Source organism: Panthera onca, chromosome A3 (genome assembly GCF_046562875.1).
Source record: "Panthera onca isolate mPanOnc1 chromosome A3, mPanOnc1 haplotype 2, whole genome shotgun sequence".
NCBI lineage: Eukaryota > Metazoa > Chordata > Mammalia > Carnivora > Felidae > Panthera > Panthera onca.
The window spans coordinates 29,333,411-29,342,300 of record NC_138341.1 but is presented as its reverse complement, the minus strand read 5'-3'; the positions used below and the strand labels follow the sequence as shown (position 1 = coordinate 29,342,300).

Sequence of the window (8,890 nt, the reverse complement as noted above, 5' to 3'; positions counted from 1 at the left end):
ATTATCATGATTTTCATACAATCTGTAAGTATACCAAAAGAATTCCAGAGTCAGAAAAAAATCATTATAAATAATAAGAGTATATCGTATGTTCCCTGGATACAGGATAAATATACAGTTTAATGACTTTCCTTTGTATTAACAAAAACCTGTTAGAATGGAAATTTAAAAACCTTCTAATCCTGATAGGAATATATGAACAAGAATGTTAAAAAATGTATTTAAAGATAAACATTTATTGAATGACAAGTGAAATGAAAAGTGATGATATTTCTGATGGGGAAGATTTACTGACAAACATATCAATCATTCCCAAATTAGTGTATGCATTTAACATGGTTCCAGTAATAGTCCCAGTGGTATCTCTTGTGTTCCATTCACAGTTCCTTTGTATATCATTAACTTCGTGACAGAAAGTAGATGGCACATCCAAATTTCAAAGGGAATAATTGAGGAAAGTTTAATAAAGGGATGATTTATGAAGGTTTTGGTAGGGTGAAGTGGAATCTGCAGGAGATGGTAAAGCCCTAGACCCACATTACCATCATCAGTCCTAAACAAATGGGAAAGGGGAGGGAGTGGTGACCAGAGAGTTCCAACTCTAGCTGTAGAAGGGGACCACCCCATGAAAAGTGTGGCTACTGGGTGGAAGCCACTGAGGACTGGTAGTCCTGATAGGAAAGAGCTGAGTCAACAAATGCCTTCTCTGTCCCTCAGTCTCCTATGGGTGCCTCTCCTTGACCAAACCTGAATGGCAGCAGGCAGGAGATTCAAAAAGAGCAGGCCATAGATGCCAGCCTTCTAAGATATAGATAGAACAGGGTAGTAGAGAGAGGCAAGCAACACAGTCTCTCGACTGGAGAGACAAACACAGATGTTCACAACCATATGAAAGAATCAAGTATAACATTGCTAATAAACATTGAAAACTACACATAATAGAAGGGGACTTGTCTCATCCCAGATCTTAAAAATTTGAAATAAGTGTGTGGATTAAGAAAAGGAATAAGCAAGCAAAGCAATAGAGTTGAACTGAGGGCCCAAAATAAGCTTAAGTTTATATGGAAATTAAATACACATTAGAGATTCTATTCCATTATGTAGAGGAAAGAACGGCTACTCAGTAAAAGTTTTTAGCTATTTGACCATTGATTTGGAAGAAAACGAAGTTGATATTTAACTCCTATAATTCAAAAGTAAATTTAAGATAAATGAAAAAACTAATTAGAAAAATGAAATAGAATTTATATGTAAAGAACTATGGTTTTATAACTTTGGTTTTGATTGCATTTCCTAAATAAAACAGGAATGTCATAGAGGAAAAATATAATGGATTTGAGCAGATAAAAATAAAGTCTAGATTGCAAGAGATAACAAACAAAACAAAGGTATATAACAGCAAGAACATATCTGCAACAAAATAATACACAAGGGGTCAAATTCTATAAAATAAGTAAAGCTATTTTCTAAAAGTAAGAAACAATCATACCGTCAAATAAAGAAATGAGCAAATTGTGTGTACAGGCAATTACAGAAGAGGAAATATAAACAAAAAATAAACAATGAAAACATGTTAAACCTAATAGAAAAATTTATAACTTGAAAATATTATCAGAATGGAAAACTTTACCCAAAGCTATCTACACATTCAATGCAATCCCAATCAAAATTGCACCAGCATTCTTCTCAAAGCTAGAACAAGCAATCTTAAAATTTGTATGGAACCACAAAAGGCCCCAAATAGCCAAAGTAATAGTGAAGAAGAAGACCAAAGCGGGAGGCATCACAATCCCAGACTTTAGCCTCTACTACAAAGCTGTAATCATCAAGATAGGATGGTATTGGCACAAAAACAGACACACAGACCAATGGAATAGAATAGAAACCCCAGAACTAGACCCACAAACGTATGGCCAACTCATCTTTGACAAAACAGGAAAGGACATCCAATGGAAAAAAGACAGTCTCTTTAACAAATGGTGCTGGGAGAACTGGACAACAACATGCAGAAGGATGAAACTAGACCACTTTCTTAAACCATTCACAAAAATAAACTCAAAATGGATGAAGGACCTGAATGTGAGACAGGAAACCATCAAAACCCTAGAGGAGAAAGCAGGAAAAAACCTCTCTGACCTCAGCCGTAGCAATTTCTTACTTGACACATCTCCAAAGGCAAGGGAATTAAAAGCAAAAATGAACTATTGGGACCTCATGAAGATAAAAAGCTTCTGCACTGCAAAGGAAACAATCAACAAAACTAAAAGGCAATCAACGGAATGGGAAAAGATATTTATATCAGACAAAGGGCTAGTATCCAAAATCTATAAAGAACTCATCAAACTCCACACCTGAAAAACAAATAATCCAGTGAAGAAATGAGCAAAAGACATGAATAGACACTTTTCTAAAGAAGACATCCAGATGGCCAACAGGCACATGAAAAAATGCTCAACATCACTCCTCATCAGGGAAATACAAATCAAAACCACACTGAAATATCACCTCATGCCAGTCAGAGTGGCTAAAATGAACAAATCAGGAGACTATAGATGCTGGAGAGGATGTGGAGAAATGGGAACCCTCTTGCACTGTTGGTGGGAATGCAAACTGGTGCAGCCATTCTGGAAAACAGTGTGGAGGTTCCTCAAGACATTAAAAATAGATTTTTATTTTTAATAAAATAACCCAGCAATAGCACTGCTGGGAATTTATCCAAGGGATACAGGAGTGCTGATGCATAGGGGCACTTGTACCCCAATGTTTATAGCGGCACTTTCAACAATAGCCAAATTATGGAAAGAGCCTAAATGTCCATCAACTGATGAATGGATAAAGAAGTTGTGGTTTATATATACAATGGAATACTACTTGGCAATGAGAAAGAATGAAATATGGCCTTTTGTAGCAATGTGGATGGAACTGGAGAGTGTGATGCTAAGTGAAATAAGCCATACAGAGAAAGACAGATACCATATGTTTTCACTCTTATGTGGATCCTGAGAAACTTAACAGAAGACCATGGGGGAGGGGAAGGGAAAAAAAAGTTAGGGAGAGAGCCAAAACATAAGAGACTCTTAAAAACTGAGAATAAACTGAGGGTTGATGGGGGGTGGGAAGGAGAGGAGGGTGGGTGATGGGAATTGAGGAGGGAACCTGTTGGGATGAGCACTGGGTGTTGTATGGAAACCAATTTGACAATAAACTTCGTATTAAAAAAAAGAATGGAAAACTTTAAAAATATTAGTAACATCTAGTGATGATGAGGCCATGCAAAAACAAGTGCTTTCCTACTGTTGGTAGGAGTGAATCTGTCACATATTATCAGTAATTACTTTTAAGTTCCAGTTAAAATGTGAATATAGTTTGTCCCATTATTCCATTAGAAGTATAACGTATAAAGAGTATCCTTTCTTTCTTTCCTACCTCCCTCCTCTTTCCCCTTCATCCCTTCCTGTTAACAATATATTAAAAAAAAATTTTTTTTAATGTTTATTTGTCTTTGAGAGAGAGAGAGAGAGAGGGAGGGAGGGAGAGAGGGAGGGGCAGAGAGAGAAGGAGACACACAATCTGAAGCAGGCTCCAGGCTCTGAGCTATCAGCACAGAGCCTGACACAGGGCATGAACCCAGGAACCATGAGATCATGACCTGAGCTGAAGTCAGAAGCTTAACCAACTGAGCCACCCAGGCACCCCAACAATATATCTTTTTTAAAGAAACATGCATTTAACATGGTTTAATTAAATGTCCTTCTGCAGTAGAAGGTTTTATGGCTGAATCTGTTAGTGTTCTCAAACAGTTATGGCCTTGTCTACATAACCCAAACAACCTTGCAATTAGCTTGAGACCACATGACTATTTCTGGTATGAATATAAGCAAAAGGGAAGATATGTGGATGCAGTTGGGAGAGGTGTGACTTCTCCCATCCTTCTCTTCCTCTGCTATGTGGGCGTTGGAGGGCCTGTGTCCCAGATGGCATAGTTACAATACAGAGGAAGACTGCCCCACCCATGCCAGATTTACATCATTAAGAAATAAACATTTATTGTGTTGTGCATCTGAGCTTTGTTATGATAGATGTTTTGTCATTTTTGGTCTAAAGTCTTCAACTGATCGGATGAACTCCACCCACAAATTCAAGAGTAATTGCATTTACTTAAAGTCAACTGATTGTTGATGTTAACACATCTACAAAATACCTTCACAGCAACACCCTGTTTAGTGTTTGATTAAACAGCTGGGTATTATAGCCTATCCAAGTTGACACCTAAAATTAACCATAACATAGCTCCATGTGTACTGACTTAGAAAAACATTTGGCTGTTAAGTAGAAAGAGAAAATTGTCAAGGAACTGAACAGAATTTGAGGCAGATATTTAGGGTTGGCTGTTCAAGGTCTATTCTAACTTTTGTGTTTAGCATGACTCTGTGCACTTATGAGACTGAAGGAAGAAACTGTATTTCCCAAGATCATGTGAATCTTGGGTGCCTGATGTGGCCAAGGTTCTCGTGGGCTGACACGAGATAAGGAAGAACAAGCTGAGACACAGCTGTATGTGGAAAGGTCTGATCTCTAATAAGGGATGCTGGGACATTTGGCTCTTCTGGGGCAGCTCTGGTATAGTACCAGGTGTTGAGTCCCAGTGCTCTGGCTGCCCAATTGTGTAGTCTCAGGAGTAGGTTTTCTGCTAGAATAGTCTGTGGTGTAGATGAGCCTTTCTCCTGGCTCCTTTTATTTTGGACTGCCTATAATGCAAATTTGTCTCTGGCTTTGCCAGAAACTCTGTATGGTACTTAATGTTCTCTAATAAATCCCTTTCTGCTTAAACCAGCTATATTTGATACTGTTTTCAGTTACTGAGAACATTAGCCAATAGTGTATGATCTATTACTGTAAAAAGAAATAGACATTTCTGTTTAATTTTCAGTATAAAGATACGTAAAATTTTAGATATGTCTAAGTAAACATTAAACAAATGGGAAATATAGAGATCAGCATGGCGTGGAAGACGGAGGGAAATTTATTTCTGTATCAAGCGGAGTCCAAACCAGTCAGGAAAATTTCAAACCGCTCAAGGCTGGAGCTGCCACTACCTTTAGGACTCACTGTGATTTATTATTAAGTTTTCTTTTGATTTGGGCTTTCTAATACTTGCAAAAATAAATTCTATAACTTTATAATGATAAATTGTGTAGTGTACACCCATATTCAAAATATTAGAAAGTTATGTCAAATGCACCTAATCTATATGCAATTAATATAAAAATAATTGAATAAATTTAGTTAAGTTACTTTTGACATGCTATAGGAATCCAAAGTTCATTTTCCACTAAATGTCACAACTTTAATCAAAACAATATGTCTGTGCTGAAATGAAAAGATACTTTTAAGTAACTGATCTTTATTGCTTTAATTTTACATTTGTTATATTTGATTCTCTATATCAGATTTGTTATCAATTATTTGGTTAATGTAATCCAGTATCTACTTAAATATTTTTAAAACACTGAAAGAGTATCGTAATGAGATTAAAGAAATAGTTGCTGAATGGGACCCTGTCCTCATTGTCTCCCGAATGCAAGCCTGCTGTGGACAATTCATTTTTCATTTGCTCAGCACCACATCTGCTACCCTACTTAGATGGTCTCCAGGAGTAGAATGGCAGCTGCTGAGGTCTTGCATACTCCAGGTTCTCCCTGGGTTCTTTTGGAGGTTTTTTTTTTTTTTTCCCACGTTGAGGAATGTGCTTCTGATTAATTCTATGTCTGGGGATTTTTGACAAAGGAAGGAAAGAAAGTAGAGGTCAGTTCTCCACTGCGGGGGAAGCAGTGAGGTTCTTACCAAGTTCATCATCAACATGAGATAATGAGGTTGATGTGCAGGAACAGATAAGAGATGGTGAGTGAGAGTCCTGGCAGCATATTTGGTTACCTGAACCTGATTGCTTAATATACAACTGAAATCAGAGTTTCAGTCACTTGCCGCCAGAAGAGACAAGAAGTAATGGAATCTCCTACATAGCTTTATTTTTCTTGAGATGAGTTTGGCAGGAAACAAAATTGCTTACCCTGCAGGGTTTAGTAATGGACTATCCAGCAGCACTGAATTGGGATAGTGGTGGTTTAAAGTGCTGAGTACTATCTGGAGACAAATTATCCACAGGTTGGTGAGAAGATGGTCTATACTCAAGGGAAGTAAACATGCTACCCAAGTGTCATCAGTCCCTAAATGGACTCTTCACCCCAGACACCCATTCTGGCACTCCCAGACTCTCTAGTTAAGACTATTACTCTCCCTTCTCACTGTTGCCCCCAGTAATTTTCCATGCCCTTCTCCTATCCCCATTCTTATCTGGTTTGGGGGAGCAAAATCCCTCTCAAAGCAATGAGGAGTTGCATGACCATGAACAGCGTTATTCTACCCAGGTCCAAAGTTCCTAGTGTATAAAATGGAAGAGATTGTCAAGGTCACTTTTATTATTCTTTTTAAGCTGAAAATATGATTTGGTGGATTATAAGGTAGAAAGAATGCTTTGGAATGGGAGATACTTTTCAAAAAAATAGGTAAGTTTCTGGTTCTTTGTTCCTCCTTGCTTGACAGCTGCATCTTCTGGTGCAGTGCCAGCCACATCCCTGAGACATGATGATGAAGGTTGGAGTAAAAGGATTTGTCATATTGGGCACCTGATTACCAAGTCTGCTTTTAACTCTGGCCAAGTGGATATTGTTGCCATCAATGACCCCTTCAATGACCTCAGGTACATGGTCTATATGCTGCAGTATGATTTTGCCCACAGAAAATTCCATGGGTCAGTCAAGGGTGAGAATGGGACACTTGCCATCAATGGAAACCCTATCTCCACCTTCCAGGAGCAAGATCCTGCCAACATCAAATGGAGTGATGCTGGTGCTGAGTATGTTGTGGAGTCCACTTGGGTCTTCACTACCCTGGAGAAGGCTGGGGCTCTCTTGAAAGGTGGGACCAAGAGGGTCATCATCTCTTCACCTTCTGATGATGCCTCCATGTTTGTGATGGGTGTGAACCATGAGAAGTAAGTATGACAACTCCCTCAAGATTTTCAGCAATGCCTCCTGCACACCGACTGCTTGGCTACTTTAGCCAAGGTCATCCATGACAACTTGGCATCATGGAGAAATTCATGACTCCAGTCCATGCCATCACTGATACCAAGAAGGTCAGAGAGGCCTCTTTGGGAAGCTGTGGTGTAATGGCCAAGGGGCTGCCTAGAACATCATCCTGGCTTCTACTGGTGCTGCCAAGGCTATAGGCAAGGCCATCTCTGAGCTAAATAGGAAGCTCATCTGCATGGCCTTCTGTGTCCCCACCTCCAATGTGTCCATCATGGATCTGACCTACTTCCTGAAGACAGCTGCCAAATATGATGACATCAAGAAGGTGGTGAAACAGGAATTGGAGGGTCCTCTTAAGGGCATCTTGGCTACACTGTGGACTAGTTTGTCTCCCATGACTTTAACAGGAACACCCACTCTTCTATTTCGATGCTAGGGTTGGCACTGCTCTCAATGGCCACTCTGTCAAGCTCATTTCCTGGTATAACAATGATTTGGCTGTAGAAACTAGGTTGTGGACCTTATGGGTTAACATGGCCTCCAAGGAGTCAGAGACCCTGGGACCAGCTGAGGGCTGAGAACAAGAGAAAGAGAGAGGCCCTCAGCTTCCGGGGAGTCCTTACCCCAGCTCATCCTCCAACACACTGAGAATCTCCCAACCTCCACAGTTTCCATCCCAGACACCTTGAAGAAGGGGAGGGCTCGGGGAACCCTACTTTGTCATGTACCATCAATAAAGTATAGTGTACTATAAAAAAAGGTAAATTCCTATAAAACATAAATTTTAACATATGTCTTAAAGTAAATCAGGAAGGGGGATTAGTGGAGTCAGAACAACTTAACTTGGGGTTAAGAAATAACCAAATTCCAGGAGCAGCAAGGAAATAAATGTGGTTGCAGTGACATGTATGGGCCAGGACTGTGAGAGATGAGAGATGGGCTTCTCTGTCCTGATGTTTCCAACAGGGCCAAGAGATTTGTTATACACATAACAAAAACAAAAAGACAAAAAAAAAAAATACTCATACCTAAAAGAACCTCTTCATTGAGAAGGTTCCAATTATACAACTTTTAGAATCAGAATGCCTCAATGTGATGAATTACCCAATTACATAAACTCCCAATTATGCAGATAGATCTACATTTTGTGACAATATTTGACCAATTTGGAAAATAACAGAAAAATAACACATTTTTTGTGTGTGTGGAAGTATTTGAAGAGTTTAGAAAACACAGAGAAAAAATTAGAACCTCTCTCTCATCCATAAATAATTATTGTGACACAAAAATAGATGGACCATGAAGAAATTTGGAGAAGGAAGTTTTTAAGAGAAAATAAAGATCTATAATCCATCTGTAAAGAGCATCAGAAGGGGGTTGTGTGAAATAGAGTGAAAACATTATAAATTGGAAGGTAACTTGACTTGTTTTTAGCCCTACATTATAATTATTTGAGAATAATAGTCATATATTTATCACTTGAGTCACATATTTTCTACCTGATTAAAATACACTAAATTTTTCATACTTAGTAATTTTTTCTCCTTATTGGTGACAAAAGTGCAGAATCTGCGGTGTATTTTCATATTGGCATTGGAGACTAGCAATCTGGATAGGTGAAGGAAATCCTGATGAATCCAGGAGAGATGAAGCACCAAATTGAAAGGTAATGTATAGGAGACACTGTTGGGTTATTTAAGCAACAGGCATTTATCCTGCCCTTCCCTATTAACAGATTCTGATTTTGTTCAGTAATTCAGGTGAGTGGCAATGTACTCAGGGTAGGTGGATCCCTT

The 8,890-nt window shown here is 38.7% G+C and overlaps 1 pseudogene; it reads left to right on the top strand.

Annotated features, from left to right (window-relative positions):
• The first annotated feature begins 6,645 nt into the window (after window positions 1-6,645).
• LOC132687648 (glyceraldehyde-3-phosphate dehydrogenase pseudogene) lies at window positions 6,646-7,782 on the top strand (annotated as a pseudogene).
• The last annotated feature ends 1,108 nt before the right edge of the window (window positions 7,783-8,890 follow it).